Raw genomic sequence first — 15857 nt, 5'->3', positions numbered from 1 at the left:
TCTTATGAGGTACACACATATATACTATTTTACCAAAAGTCATGGAACATTTATAGATATCAACAACATGTATTTTTTCAAAGAAACAAATAGTGTGTTTTCCCACTCATGGCCATAGGCTCTGTATAGTTGGTTGACAGACATCTGGTCCAAGGCCAATTGGTCAACAACGTTATGCGTGTCGGAAAAGTGAAAAGTGAATTTAAGCTCTAAACCAACTAAAATAACAAGGCGTTATTATAGTGTGTCAATTGGATGCATTCTTTAGTCGGTTTGCATGTTTGCTGGACGAAAAACGCGAAATTTCTGGCTTATAAAACCATTCCACCTTTCGCCCTACTTCAGTCATTCTCCAATGACAACCAAAAACTGGAATTTCTGTCCCCCACTAGAAACTGGACCTGCTGACCAGGGCATTTCAAGTTGGGGTCGCAAACGTTGACATCATCTTGATAGGATATGCATATACTGCTAGCACAGGATACGATAATATGCTAACACCTTTGTCCAACCTGCTAACTCAGCCACTTGACTGGGTAAGATTCCTAAGACCAATGCTACCAGAGAATATTCAGGATAGGATCATCATTTTGCTTGTGTTGAAGTATTTCCGTGGACTGACCTTCTTCTACGTTTACCCACATGGACTGCTAAACCTGGAACATCCAGGTTAGGAACACCCTTGCTAACCCAGCCACTTTACGGGGTAGAATTTCACCTGACCATGCTAACCTGGGTCTACCCTGGGCAGGATGCTGCTAATCCAGTCCTGTAATCGGGTAGGATCCAGTGGTTTAAGACTACACCCAGCACTCTTGCTGGGTTGCTTTTCTTCCCTCTCCCTGAGGTTACCCCTCCCGCCTTTTGCCTAGTGGACCCAATGTTCCACTGAAAACTAAGGGGATGCCATCAACTACGTCCGCTCACTCTTACTTTCACCCTTCCCTCCCTTTTTTTTTTTTTTTTTTTTTTTGAGTACACCCTCTACTCGCCCAGGGCTCTGTTCTTGTTGTTGTGGTAGAGTTTTAGGAGCATTAGCGGCCATATTGCTCCGTATATACTATCTGTAAATTGAGTGTGTTCTATGGTTGATTTTCTGTTTGCTGGGCGAAAAACCCGATTTTCCGGGAGAAAAAAAACCATGCTGCCCTCGCCTGAGACCGACTAATTCATCCAGGTTGTGATAAAGGCCCATAACCTGTCGAACCTGAATTTGACAGGTCATGACGGAGACCCAAGAATAACGGGCAGCCTGGTTTATCTCTTAACGGCGTGTACGGGTAACGCGGTAAAACCACCGGTGGCGCCCCCCTCCCCAAGCACTATGAACACTATGCACTCATGTAAAGTATTTACAAATTGAGTATCTTAAAAGTTTTCTGTTCAGCGTTCATGATAAACTGAATACAACGTGGCTTATAATGATGCAAAAGTTTTAAGTCGAGTAAAATCATTAATTTATTAATTCTTTTAGTATTAAGGCTATGTATATATCATGACATTATTTTTCATAACTAATTCACTGAATGTGTTAATCATCCGTTCGGACCAATTATTCGTGTACACAGACAGTCCTATCGACCAGCCCATGACCACAATGGCCGCAATGGCTGTTTCAATGCGTTAGAAGACGTCCTACTAATATCTGATACAAAGCTGATGGTTTTCTGCTTCACTCTTCCTTTAAGGCACTGCTGAAGAGCTTTCCAAACGAAGAGTCTTGGTCTTGCTATAAATTTGCATTCCAGTTCATCCCAAAGACCTACACTGGGCTGCGGTCGGCTATCTGTTGGCCATTACAATTTTAATTTTCAGATGTTCTTTTCATCAAACCAGCCATTCATAATCCAGGTTTTGTGACCCAGAGTGTTGTCGTGTTGGATAGTGAAAGGGACGCGTCCAAAAAAATTGCCACACGGAACTATTCGGTTGTTTGTTTGTTTATTTTGTTTTCAGGAGCATTAGCAACTAAGGCCATATTGCTCCGGGGATATGCGGTGGTCATTCTCCCTGACCTTTCCGCATCCTCCGTATTTGGTGATCACGGGCTCGAACCCCGGTCTAATCAAGAAGAGTGTGTTACGCACTGCTGCTCTTGCCCACCTGGCTACGGAGGCGCCAGAACTATTCGGGATATCAGCGTAACACGCAGAATTTATAGTTTCCTGCACTGCGACCAGCAGACTAGTCCATACTAAAAGAAACATCCCCAGACCGTGAATGTGGGGTGTGTTAAGTGCCAAAGCGACTACGGCTATGAGGCATCAGTATATTGTAACTGCTCTGTAACTGCGTGAATTTTATGTTTTCGATTCGAACTCAAGCCTATTCCACCTAGTGCGGGAAAACGATCATTATAACAAGCTACGTCAGTGCGCCTAGGTCGCATTCAGTATCTTATGCCGCTCGTTTCTTGTGCTAAATATCACCTAAGGAATTCTACGTATTCAGCACGTTGCCAACTGTCGACTTGGGAGGACTTTGGAACGGTTAATTCCTGAGAAGTAGCACGTAAAGACATTTTCTCTACCTGACATCCAGTCATCTTTCCGCTCTGAAACGCTGTTAGCTTTTTCCGTATTCTGTCTGCTCGGCAAATACGTCTGAAATGAATTCCAGACCAACGACTGATCACCTTCAGAGGCAAAAGATATTTATATTTCGTACTCACACAATTTTCTGCATTCGGAGGAGTGCCCCATTGAAGAGGAACTGGATGGTTAGACATTAAAGGAAACCCAAAATCCTTACAATTTTTTATCTTATTTTCATTTACTTCACTTTTTATCTAATCTGTCTTTCTTTCTGATATTTTTCTTTCTATATAAAAAAAAAACTATCAAAAGAAAAAATAAAGCCGCGGCTTTTTCCATAACGAGTGGGAAAAAAGCCAATGCTATCCAGTGTACTATCTGCTAGAGAATGATTAAATTCATAATTCGGCCCCGGCATCCTTAACCATGAAATAAATATTAATCTCTTTACACCTTTTTAAGACAGTCAATGCCATGGCAACTTCGATCATACAAGTGTGGGCCAATGAATAAGATGAATTTCAAACAGGTGCAAACTAGTTTATGCTGGGAATATAGCAATTCGCTTTTTTTAATCACGGCCATAACCTACAAATACATTCCAGAGACAAACAGGCTTTTTACATCAGAGATGAAAGGATACAGGCAGCTATACACAGCATTCTGAAAATCCCCACCATCCGGCTGGTGTCCAGAAGTGACATAAATATGCCAAAATCAGAGTATGCAAGATCAGAAGGATATGACAAAAGTGGCAGAGTTTAAAATTTCATCTTGATGCATTTCAGTTCGTTCGGTAGGATCATTGTCCTGCTGTAATATACCTGCTTGTAAAAGAACCATACCTTTTCAATTGAATTGCTAACTAACATTCAATTTATTCGAAACATCCTATTTACCAGGCTGATGTCATCTTGTGCGTATACTCTGTGATGGATTTCGCTTCATTTAGCTCCTTGAGACAAAAATCTAATTACATTTTGTTGTTCAATAACGATGAAACTAATAATCTCGGCTACCGTTTTAAAAAAGCGACTGTCCCGTCAATACTGCCAACTTTACACCGCAGAAAGGTACAAGATCATGTTAAGACAAGAATTAATAAGGGTATGATGGTACTTACACCCACCAAAAAAAATGAAAATTCCCTTTATTTATTTGACTAGTTGACTATAATATTTGTTCAAGCTAATAGCTGATCTTAAAAATCGAAGCGCGTATTTTTATGTTTTGGTCCCAATGGACATTTCCAGACACCACAACGTCGAATGACATGCGTGGTTGTATTTAAAAGTGAGTGTAGAGTTCGTGCGGGTGTGTGTGCTCGGTAAACACCGATGAGATGCAGATAAGGCAGGAGAAATGTGTCAACTAAATAATGCACAAACGTAATAGCTTTTTCCTGCTAGCACGAGTACGTAATCTCTCCCTCTCCCTCCGCCCGACCTTTGCTGGTACAAGTACGTTAATTAATATAATTAATTTTGTTGGCGGTAGGATCTGGTAATTATGCACGGAACGCTGACAGCCTTTACTCGTCTATTTAAAATTAACACGTAGTTTAGCAGTGAACGAGTGGTATTAATAGCCAGAGGTCGCCACGTGCGGAGACAAATGGAACCTCTGATGCATCAATGACTAGGATTAACTTTAAACGAATCAATTTTTTCCCCTTTTTTTTCTTAACACTGGAGAATTAGGATGAAAACCACATGCCATTCTACCGACATCTGATGGGAAGATCAAAGCAGGGTGATTTAATATTTCGTTAACTGGAGGCAGAGAACTTAATCCAACTAAATTTCCTTCTCAACTAACACAGCTATGTCTCCAATTTTTTCACGCCATCTGGAAAAAGGCGAGCTTTTATAAGCGCCAAGGAAAACAAGGTCATGGGCGTCAGTATACTGTGGGTGTTGTAGGTTGCAAGTATTCCTCAGTCAGTTTGCCTGCTTGCTCGACAAAAAACGCGAGATTTCCGGAGATAAAATCATGCAACTCTCGTTAAAGACCGACTAAGTAGACCATAGTATGAGAAGGAGGAAAAAACATAAAAATTCCTCTCGCATCTAGATGGGATTCGAACCTAGGGTGTTTCCATACAGCGTGTAAAAACAGCAATCATAACCAGTTTAGCAGGGTTTTTTTTTTTTTGTTTGTTTGTTTGTTCGCTGCTCGACAAAAAACACAAAAGCTCCTGCGGCCGTAAAGGGAATTGAATCTGGGCCTTTTCACCAGAGGTGGAAGGACAGATCATGCATACTGTGTTAGCCGCCTCAAAGAAGAGGGAAAAACATGCAGTTTACTGACGTAATACACTTTACGCCTCGTGCCCTTAGCTGCCTGCTGTAATCAATCAGATTACAGCAGATTACAGATTACAGTCAAGGGTGCGAAGTATTAGAGCCTAATCCTTAGATGATCAAGTCACCGTGGCAACTTTATCAGTTGTCATGACACTCTAACATCTTTGAATTCAACTTCTTATCCAACTTATGATTAAGCTACAGCGAGATAATTCCAGTTATCTGACGATTTTGTAGATGCATAAATCCCGTTAAGTTAAAGCGATAACAGTATGTTTAGTCCTCTGAGGAGTTAATAAATCCTGTAACCCATCTTTAAACCTCTTTAACCACATATGGACAAAATCTTCAGACCAACACACGTAACCTAATTGGTCTTTATTTTTCAATGGGTGTCCACTGGTACGTCAACTTCGGCTAGTTAAAATCGTAAACAAATGAAAGAATCGTACAGAATCTTGTTGTAGGGTTTTAGGAGCATTAGCAACTTAGACTATATATATGATATCTAAATAACGCTAATAAAACTTTCTTAAAGTCTAAATATCCATTAGAAAATTAGAACTTTCACAGCTCTTTGTTGAGTATTCCGAATCTCTTAAGAAAAATATAAGAAATAATTGTATTTCATATTTTCATGTGGGCTATATGAACAATATAATTACTGACTACTCAAGACTTAGGTAAAGCTATTAATCGCCTCCAATGATTTTGCTATGGAACTTGATAATATCTGATTAATTTTCTGGACGAGTTGCTTAGATTAACTTTACCACTCTTACATATTTTCAATAAATCGATTAAGGAATGCATTTATCCTATTAACTTTAAATCGCCCATATAACTCTTTTACCAATCTACAAAGTAAGCATCATGTACAAAATTGCAGGCCAATTGAACAGTGCAATGATCTTGCCAAAAAAATTCTTAATTCCAATAATATCATTTTGGTGTTTATCTGCACGGATTTTAATCTGGTCTCGTTCTGACAATTCGCATCATTTTAAATGCATGCAGGAGATCAAATCGATGTCATTTATACGGACTTATTCAGAACCTTAGGTTTAGGACACCATTCTTCACTAAGAACCAAAAGCAACCAAGTTGGCATACAACTGCCTCTTCTAAATGGTATGCATGATTATTTTTTTATCTGAACTCTCCTACAGAACAGTTTTAATGGTTTATTTTATTGAAAGATATTTCTTTCAACACTAGTAGTTATTTAATACTTATATTATGTTTTAGCTCCGACTCCTGATACAAATAAAGTTACGATGCATTTTATACGCCGATGATGCCACCTTTCTTGCACTGAGTTAAAATTAATGACTGATCGATTAAAGAATTGGATTTATAAATAAATAAATTTTCTGTTTATACTCCGGGACTGTTTATAGACCGTATTCAGCAGTCACGGGCTTGAACCCCGGTCACTCAAGGCACGTGTACTTATGCACCCGCGCTCCTGACCACTAGGCTACGGCGGCCTTTAAAAAAAAAAAAATGTGGAACGCTTCACGATTTTGCGTGTCATCCTTGCGCAGGGGCCATGCTAATCTTCTCTGTATCGTTCCAATTTTAGTATATGTACTGCCGTGACGGACTACAGCTTCAATATTGATAAATGCACCGTTAACTTTTAAAGTTGCCAAGAAAAATGCTGTACACTTCCTGCTTATACGTTTCACTTTCAGACCATCAAAAAAGTTAACTTCATAAGAGATTTAGGAACTACCTTCAATCATCATTTTACTTCCACTTTACACGCCGATGCCATTATACAGACTGCCTTTAAAAACTTGGTTTATTTAAACCACTGGCGTCTCAGTTTCGAAATAATCTTTTGGATAAAACTCGTTCTTCTATACAGATACAAATATTAAAATACATTCAAAAAAGAATAATAATTGTTGCGTTTTTCAGGCAACGATGTTTATTGCATATTAAATTACAATACTTGACCTTCCATCAGTTTCAGTCACAATACCTGGCGTCCCACTGATGAGGTGCCAATTAGTCCCAAACGGCGGCATGGGAAGTTTCCACAATTGGTTAATAGTTATTTTCCGACAGCCTAGATAACCAATTATTTTTACTATCGAATAGTTCAATATAGCATTATACAGAAATTCAGTTCAGTTCAATAAAGAACAGTTCAATACATCATTGTGTCCTCTACCAATATGTTCGTCTAGAAATATCAATGTTAACACACGATTTCTCTCCTGGAAATGAACATGCTCTTAATCGAACAAAGTTTCATTATATTTGATATCTTTGCCAAGAAATTGTTTGAAAGATGCCACCACAAAATCGTTGGCCCAATCCTTCTTGAACTGCGAATTCTGGAGCTTTGACTATTTAACCAGACCAACAATTCCACCCAACAAAATCACCATAACCTACTGAGTCTATATTCCTTCAAAGTCTTTGATCCTCTTCTGATAAACTGAAGATCCATCACTCTGATACTCTTCAAGCATATAACTAAGGAGCATATCGTCAAAACTTTATGGTAGAATGCTTTTAGACAACATATGCACCTGCTAGTACCACATCGGTGCAATACTGCTGGCACCAAACATCAATTTGGCGTGTGTTCATTTATATTGTATTGTCCCTCTTTACACTTTTATTTCTTATTTTTTCAATTTCTTCTCTATTTGTATTTATGAAGGAGTGTGATTCTGTGTGTGCATAAATTTACTGCCAAACTCCGATGAGGTGGGACGCTCGCATCTCTGGACTAAGCCCTTCTTTGCTCCTAGTGATGTGGAATTTGCTGGAACCCGTAGGATTTGCACTAACTGCCCGTGGATGCGATATTTTTTTCTATTTTAAAGAGTACGTGTATAGTTGTGGCCCACTTCACCGTGGTGTGGACGGGCACTGAGCAGGCTTTCCAACACACACACACACACACACACTGCACAAACATAGCACTACACGAATTTCTGGCCATTTTCACAGAGTTTCTGTATCTTGACAGGATGCCATGGCGGAGTGGAACTGGCGTTCAGAAGCCGCCCTACATAAGATACATCACATGTCCATATAGCATATATTAATAAACAATACAGGGATTACCTTGGTCTCTTTATAGGAAGGCTTCTTTTCTAACTCTCCTAGTCCATCACGTAAAACAATTAAAATACAATAAAATAAAATAAGGAGGAAGAAATCTGTCTTCACGTATTTCTTGTTGGTTTTCAAACTATTTGTAATTTTGACATAATGTTTTCCTATGCTGATAGTTGCGTCACGGTTGATATTTTTTGGAGTCGGGGTGAATCTCAACGGTGATTCCAGGTTATTAAATCGCTGTCGTACTGTCGGTATGGAACACATTAAAATGAAGTATTTGAATTGTTTTACGTGATGGACTAGGAGAGCTGGAAGTATTACGTAACCCCTGTATTATTTATTGATGGTTACAAAGAATATAGGAGATATTGAGCATATAATAGCTCTTATTACACTAAATATAGCATATATAAACACTCATCAGTCCTATCTATTTTAAGCACGCGTCGTAACTGACTTTTTATAATACTGAAGAAAACAATAAACAATTATAGTTTGCAGTTAAACAGTACTTTCATTTAATTCAACCTCGTGTCTTCATATTTAAGCTTTCCTTAACTAGAAGCGTCCAGGATAGGCATATTTCGTTTACAATGTAACCCCCCCCCCTCTCTCTGTCTCTCTCTTTTTTTTGCACCACCGAACCAACACACAACAAGGAGATGGATCGTTGATATTAACAACTGGCGAGTGTAGAAACTAGGTTAAATCAGAAAATACTAATCATATTATAATATGACTAGTATTTACTGATTAGATCCTGTCTTAGGCACTAATAATTACAGAGTAGACAGAAATCGTGGGATACCAACCTAGTAACGGGTAGGCCCACCTTTCGTCCGGATAAGGGCAGTCACGCGGCGAGACATTGAGTCTACTAGTTCACCAAAGCTTTCCACAAATATTTCCATCCATGCTTGCTGCACCGTTGTCCATAATTCCGTCGCATTCCTAGGTGGAGAATCCAAAGCTCGAACGGACCTTTCCACAGCATCCCAAAGATGCTCCACAGGGTTCACGTCCGGTGAACGGAGAGGCCTGTAAGACACAAAGTCTTACAAGTTAAATTTAAATATAATTTAAGAAAGAACGCTAGATAGTGATATTGTAAACCACAAAAGAAACACTTAAAGTCACTAATATTGTTTAAGATAATGGGTCTCGCGCTAATGGAATTAATTTAAGAGAAGGTTAAATTTAATGTACAAGCAAATATACCTTGAAGAAAAACATTAGAAACAGATATACGATCAGTGCCCACACCGGAAACAGCAAGCAAAGATAGCAAGACGGAACAGTGGGGGGTCAACTGATAGTACGCAAGGGACGGTTTGGTCCAGAGATGACAATAGGGGTACCAGCGGGGGCGCTCTTGTTTACTGCAAACAGAGCAGGTGTGGTCATTTTATAATAAGGCGAGACGAATCAAGAAAATGGATGCAGATGATTTCCGGATGGAGTCTGAGCTCCGAAATTCTGGTCTTTTCCAGAATATTCGAGAATTCTATAGAAACGGAAGTTCTCTCTACACCGGAAGGGGACGATGATGGTCAGATAGAAATGATTGGTCGAGGAAAGGAGGGGCGTTACTAGGTTTTGGGAAATAAAAGGGGTAGAGCGCGTGCAAAAGGGGGAAAATGTGATAAGATGTTTTAGATATGTGATGAAGTTTTTCGGAGATGATTTTTCGAGATGTGATAAAGTTTTTTTGGAGATAATAAAGTTTTTCAGAAGATGATAAAGTTTTCTTCGAGAGTGATTTTTTGGAAAGATAGGCCCAGGAAACAGTCCCCGGAAGCGATCCACCAGTAGAACCAGTTATGGTGAGTTCACTAAATTCTGATAGTTTTAATGAAGTATAGATGAGTTACAGAAAGGGGAACTTTCTCGAGATGAAACATAGAAGTCCGAAAGCGTCCACCGAGAGATATATTTGAAAGGAGGGCAGCGAGAAGAACACCGTACCGTCCTGTGGAAATAAAGCGATGGGAAGCGACCCCTACTGAATGATCCGGCACAGCAAAGAAAGATACGAGACCAGGATGATCGGCAAAGCGAAAAGTGTTCCTGGCAGAGTTTAGCGCATTCCAGATGAACGTTCCCAAACCAATGGAGGACCCGATGCAGAGCAGAAAGTCACAGGCCATACGTTGTATCAGCGGTAAGATCCAAATCCCCAGAAGTAAGTGGTTAAACAACGAATTTACCTCTATGTAATTGCAAAGGACTGCAGGGAAGATAGATAAATATTAAGTGAGATTTGGGGAAGCATACAGTTAAGAGTTAAGTTAAGGTATAGATAAGTAAGGAAATATCATAGAAATAGTTAATGAAGGATGGTTTACAGTTATGATTTATTTACTGATTAATCAATGGAGTAAAAGTAATAATTTTGGACGGGTTAGCCTATAGAGCAGGTACAGTTGTATGTTATTTATATAATGTTACTGAAGTAGAGAAGTTAGTCGCTATATGCTGAAGTTTACCTGAGGGAATGAAGAAATAAATAATCCCATGTACATTTCATTAACATGTAACTTTAAAGTGCTGGGGAGAGAATAGAATAGAATAGAATAGAATAGAATAGAATAGTTTGTAGAGTGGACATAATTCCAGAAGAAGAATTGTATCAAACATGAAGAAGAATGTAGGATTGTGCTAGATAGGTATGAAAAAGAAAGATATAAATAGACAAATAATAAATGTCAATTGTAATTAAGAAAGAGTTAAATTACACTGATTGTACGAGATGTTAGTGGGCCTATAGTAAGAAGAAGATGATGGATGGGGGAGCCTAATGACCAGGAACGTGATCCATGCCCTGTACCTATATATGAAGTGAATAATGTGTAATGATTTGTCTTATCTTTTGTTTGTAAGTATGTATAATAAACTGATTGTATTTCACTTAATGAAAATGGAGTTTGGTCATTTCTGAACACACAGCAAAACCCAAAGGAGGAGTGCTCTAATATAGAAACTCCCTCAGAACCGGAATTCTTCTGTGAGATAACAAGTCAGATGCAAAGTGGGGAATATAAATAATAAATATAAATAACAAAATAAAAAGTAATATAAATATATATAGCATAGACAACCCCACCCCCACAGGCCATTCCATAGTGGTAAAATCTGCAGAACGCTCTTCTAACCATGTTCTAGTCACCACGACTCTGTGATGAGGAGCACTGTCCTGCTGGAAGAGTCTATTGCCTTGTGGGGGCACGATAACCATGAAGGGATGCAGATGGTCTACAAGGATGGACACGTAACCTGTACCGTTCAGATATGTGTCTAGACGTACCAGTGGTCTCAACGTATAACAGCTGAACACGCCCCCCAGACCATTACGGAGCATAGCTTTGTGCAGTTTCCGCTAAATACGCACTCTCCCGTCCGCTCGAAATAACTGGAAACGGGACTCATCGGACCAGGAGACCAGTCTCCAATCATCCAAGGTCCAGTGCCGATGTTCTTTCGTCCAGCTGAATCGTAGAGTCCTGTGTCGTGGTGTTAACAATGGGACTCTGGTGTGTCGGCAGCTCACATAACCTACTGCGGCTAATGATCGCCTGATGGTCTTGGTGGAGTCGTTTCAGGCACCTCCCTCGTTGAAGTCGGCGGTAATTTGTGCCACTGTCGCCCTCCGGTTGGCTGAAACAATGCGAGACAGACGTCGACGGCCACGTTTATCTACCACAGCGCTGCCCACAATGAGATGTTATTCCGAAAATGGCATAGTTCATATTCCCGATACACTCTTGATACTGTCGAACGGGGATAGCGCAATTTCTGTACCACCTCCGTGATAGAGCGACCCATGCGTCGGGCACCCACTATCATTCCTCTTTCAAAGTCTGTTAACTCACGACGTTTATAATCGACTACATGAATGAAGTGACAGAGTGTACCTATATACCTGAAATGCGGTGATTCGTCCACTAGAGAGAGTGGGTGACAGAGTTGCGTTGCCCAGGAACCAGGTATCCCATGAATTCTGTACTTTCAGTGTATTAGTGCCTAAGACCGACGAACTCAGTTCCTGTAATGTACAATGTTCCTGTAAGACCAGTACTGGAATGGAGCTACGATTACTGTTTCCCCAGAAATTACAACCTTTATCGAACCAATATAATAAGGGTTGTAGTTTCTACAACCCTTATTATATTGGTTGGGTCAGTTTGTTCTTATCCACCACGTGACGATAGAAATCACGCGAAGAAGGTGATGTACCCTGTCAGGCAGTTAAAAAGTGAAACCATCTACCTGCTGTGACTGTGGCATGTCTGCTGTCAAGGAAACGCATGCAATAGGTGTCAGTGCGCTGCACGCGGACTTAACGCCCTTACAAGCTGTTCATCCTGCACGCAGATGGACACCGCTATATATATAGTTCAGCGAATGTATTTTTATTCAGCGTACGGTATATTCGACTGGGAAGTCTTAATTCGACATGCTCAGCTCCACCTTTTACGACGACATCCTTTGTATGCGAAATATACTACCAAAATAGCAGAGAATGCAATTAACAGTTTAGTTTTCCTGCTATGACAAACAGCAATTCTTTTTGACTCTGTTCCTACACTATGTGTACAGATACTCCTGGTCTCGTTCTTGAACTAGTTCTTTTAAGAATTCTTCAGATTTGGCATAGATAAATAACATATTACACGACATCGACCCACTCTCCAACGACCACTGTCGTACCCACTGCTTTTATTCATGGCATGTTCTACTATTTTCAAACTGACAATTCAGTATACGAATTCACATCAATCATGCCAAGGCCTGTTAGTTGACATGGGTACTCTGGTTCAGCACTGAAGGTGGTCGTGAGCTTTCGAAGTGTTGCTTTCCGATTTTTGTGTGTATCACATAAAAGGTCTTCAATCCTGATTATGGAGTATATTTACTTCATGCTTTATGGTTTTCGCTACGGGATTTTCTACTCCATAGGATTATGCTTTTCACACAGCCCACAAAAAACAAGAAAAACAGATGCTTGGGCATGAAAAATACAGCCCCACCGTAAGAATCGTGTCATTCTATTCTTCGGTTCGAAGAAACTGACAAACCAAAATACCCAACTCTGGATGATAGACATGCCAATGGCTCCTTCGTCAGTCAAGTGAACAATTGAGGAACAGTGCGTAAAATAAATCCACTCTCTACCTAACAAGTTCACCACGAGTGTAGATCACTCCAGTTTAAAAATTGCGTCTTAGTCAGTTGTTCACAGACAACTAATGGGCTCGCACCGTTCATCAGAAAGTGGAATCTCCAGCTGGGTTGGTATCACCGTTGTTCTAACAGCCAAATTCTTCAGGATAAGAAGTGACGTTTTCGCTTTTCTGCACTCGCTCCTCTGGAATAGAACACTGTACCTCACTCATCGCAACCTCTCCTATACCCAATCCATCAATGCAGGTGTGCCGCAAGGTGGCGTTTTATCGGGGCTACTTTTTACCGTCCTCCTTATTCCGTTTATGTGTAACAGAGACGATGTTATTACCTACGCCGACGGTATAAAGTTCCTAACCGAAATACCACCATCAGCCGACAGAGGATGATCACATCGGAAATCTGTAACAAGATCATAGCTCTTTCTAAGCATCTCAACCAGTTCGGTCTTAAACTGAACCCCCAAAAATCCGTTATTATGGTTTTCTCTCTGAAGAAGTGTCCCACATTCATACAACCCTCACTGGAGGGCGCAATTATTCCAAGTGTAACTAAACACAAAGACCTCGGTGTAACCTTCGACCCAAACCTTAGGTTCAACGGTCAAATCGAATGTGTTCTACGCAAGATCAGCCGAATGCGCTGGATTGCCTGTCAACATCTTCTTCATAACACAGATGCAAGAACTACAATCAGTTATCTGCAAACCGTTGTATAACCTACCTTTCTATATGCCTCTGATATATGGGCCTCCACGGTGCCGTCTCTCATGAAGCCCATCCTCGCCAGTGAATACTGGATACTGAAGTGGGCAACCCACAAACATCGACTTACCCCCCCCCCCCAACAGAGGACCACCAGCATGGCCGACCAACTTCGAATCCCACGGCTGTCTCAAATAATCCACATGAGGAGAACGGTGACCGGTATCAAAATGCTGGTTGGCAAGATCAACTCCCCTGACTTCTGGGATATATGCCAGTGGCATGTTCCACTTCCTTCCCTAAGAGCCACCCGTCTTCTTCCGCTACAGTGGAACAGGCTGAAGATAAGTGACAGATTTCTACCTGGGCAAGTATTTCCTGCAATACAAGCTCTGCTAATGATCGGAGTAGACCTCCAAAAATTCGCTTCGGATAGCAGTTACAGGCGCTCGTTGGCCGAACTTGTTTCGTTTTTGTTTGGCCCCTGATGTCGACTCATACCGATATCTCCACCTGCTATCTGCTATGAGGCGCAGAATGGCACGTCGCAGGTACACCGACGAATTGTTTTACAAGAAAATGCGAAACCGTATACCGAACAACTTAATGCACGCCTGTGAAATATTCTGACTTCTGTGAATATTCTGAAATAGGTGCTTTGTACATATGAACGTGTACATACCTTGGTGTACTGTCTGCCTCACAACTATGTATATACTCATATCTATAGCATGGTTAATGCCACGTTTTTAAGTTAATTTCATGTTATGTTATCTTTTTGTTATACTGTACATGTTTTTATATTACCTCATAACTTTTTTAAGCCCCTGGCCTCCTGGCTGTGGCGGGAAAATTATTGTATCTTTACTGTACAGTAAAGATTTCTTCTTCTTCAAAGTGCCCTCTCCGAAGTCGGTATCCTCTGTGGTAGCTAAGTCGGCAACACACATCGCCTTCTGCCACTCGGAGAGGACCGAGTTCGATTCCCGTCACTGACCGGAGGAATTTCTAAAATTATCTTCAATCGAGGGTGTAGTTAATCGAGCTCGGGCACAGTGAATAACGTTTTCTTAAACTAAACCCCCAAAAATCCGTTATTATGAAGAAGTGTCCCGCATTCATATAACCCTCACTGGAGAGCCCTGAGTTATTCTGTATTTTTCAGCCCACATAACATGAAAATCGGCCTTTGAACACACACTCCTACAGGCAAAATAAAATAAAAAAATTGAAAAAACACAAAAAATTCACAAAAAAAAAAATAATAATAACTATGTTATAATTATTTGATTAATTATATCTTAATTGCATCGCCATTACGCAAATACTTTGAAAAATCTATCAAATCCATAAAGAACGCAATGGAAAAAACAGGTTTATAATCACGTGTCTAACCTTACCGACTCGAAAAATCTCACACTTCTGGAACTGCAACCAAGCTTTGCACATAGTGGCCGCAGACCTCACTTCCTTTGATTCCGTAGAAATGGAATCCCTTTCGCAGCTACTACAAAAACGGTTTGGTACCTCGAGATCATATATCAGCTTCCCATCATAAATGCTCATCAGTTACGTCCTGCTTTGACACTGTTCTATTACATGCTGAAGAATTTTGAACAGATGAACAACACAGCTCTCTCAAAAAATTATGGGACTGCAATTTTCGTGCGCTCAAGTGAGCCAACCGATGTGTGTACCTGCCACATGCTACTTCCAAAACATCACGATCAAAGTCTTACCCTGTCCCACGGGACACTGTCGGTTCGAAAATACGAACAGGAGATCTCAAGAAGCCGCCGTCGCTTTGCTCAAGCCTTAACAAGGTTAGATTATTCAACAGCAATTTCTATTGTCCATCTTAGAAACTTACCAAATGAACCTCAATCTCTGGGTCACGATTACCGTCTTGCCTCTCTGAATAAACTTAATTGCAAAGGCGCGCAGCATCTGCAGAACCAATTCAATGCCATCAATAACCACCTATCGAAGCTGAAGTTGTAATTTGGTTATGTACTTCGTTCAATAACATCTTTGTGCCCATTTTT

At 40.4% G+C, this 15857-nt stretch overlaps 1 protein-coding gene and 1 non-coding gene across 2 annotated transcripts in view; one reads left to right on the top strand and one right to left on the bottom strand.

The window, feature by feature from the left end:
• Positions 1 to 15857, top strand: part of LOC150090533 (carbonic anhydrase-related protein 10-like) — an 84166-nt gene that overhangs the window by 12506 nt on the left and 55803 nt on the right. The gene's annotated exons all lie outside the window — the stretch shown is intronic.
• LOC150090534 (U6 spliceosomal RNA) lies at positions 6343 to 6450 on the bottom strand. Its single transcript, XR_016547737.1, has one exon. It is a non-coding gene; the product is annotated as a U6 spliceosomal RNA (small nuclear RNA).

The sequence above is a fragment of the Mastigoproctus giganteus genome, chromosome 1 (genome assembly GCF_048544385.1).
Source record: "Mastigoproctus giganteus isolate SK-2022 chromosome 1, ASM4854438v1, whole genome shotgun sequence".
Lineage (NCBI taxonomy): Eukaryota > Metazoa > Arthropoda > Arachnida > Uropygi > Thelyphonidae > Mastigoproctus > Mastigoproctus giganteus.
This window is presented reverse-complemented; position numbering and strand designations above follow the sequence as displayed.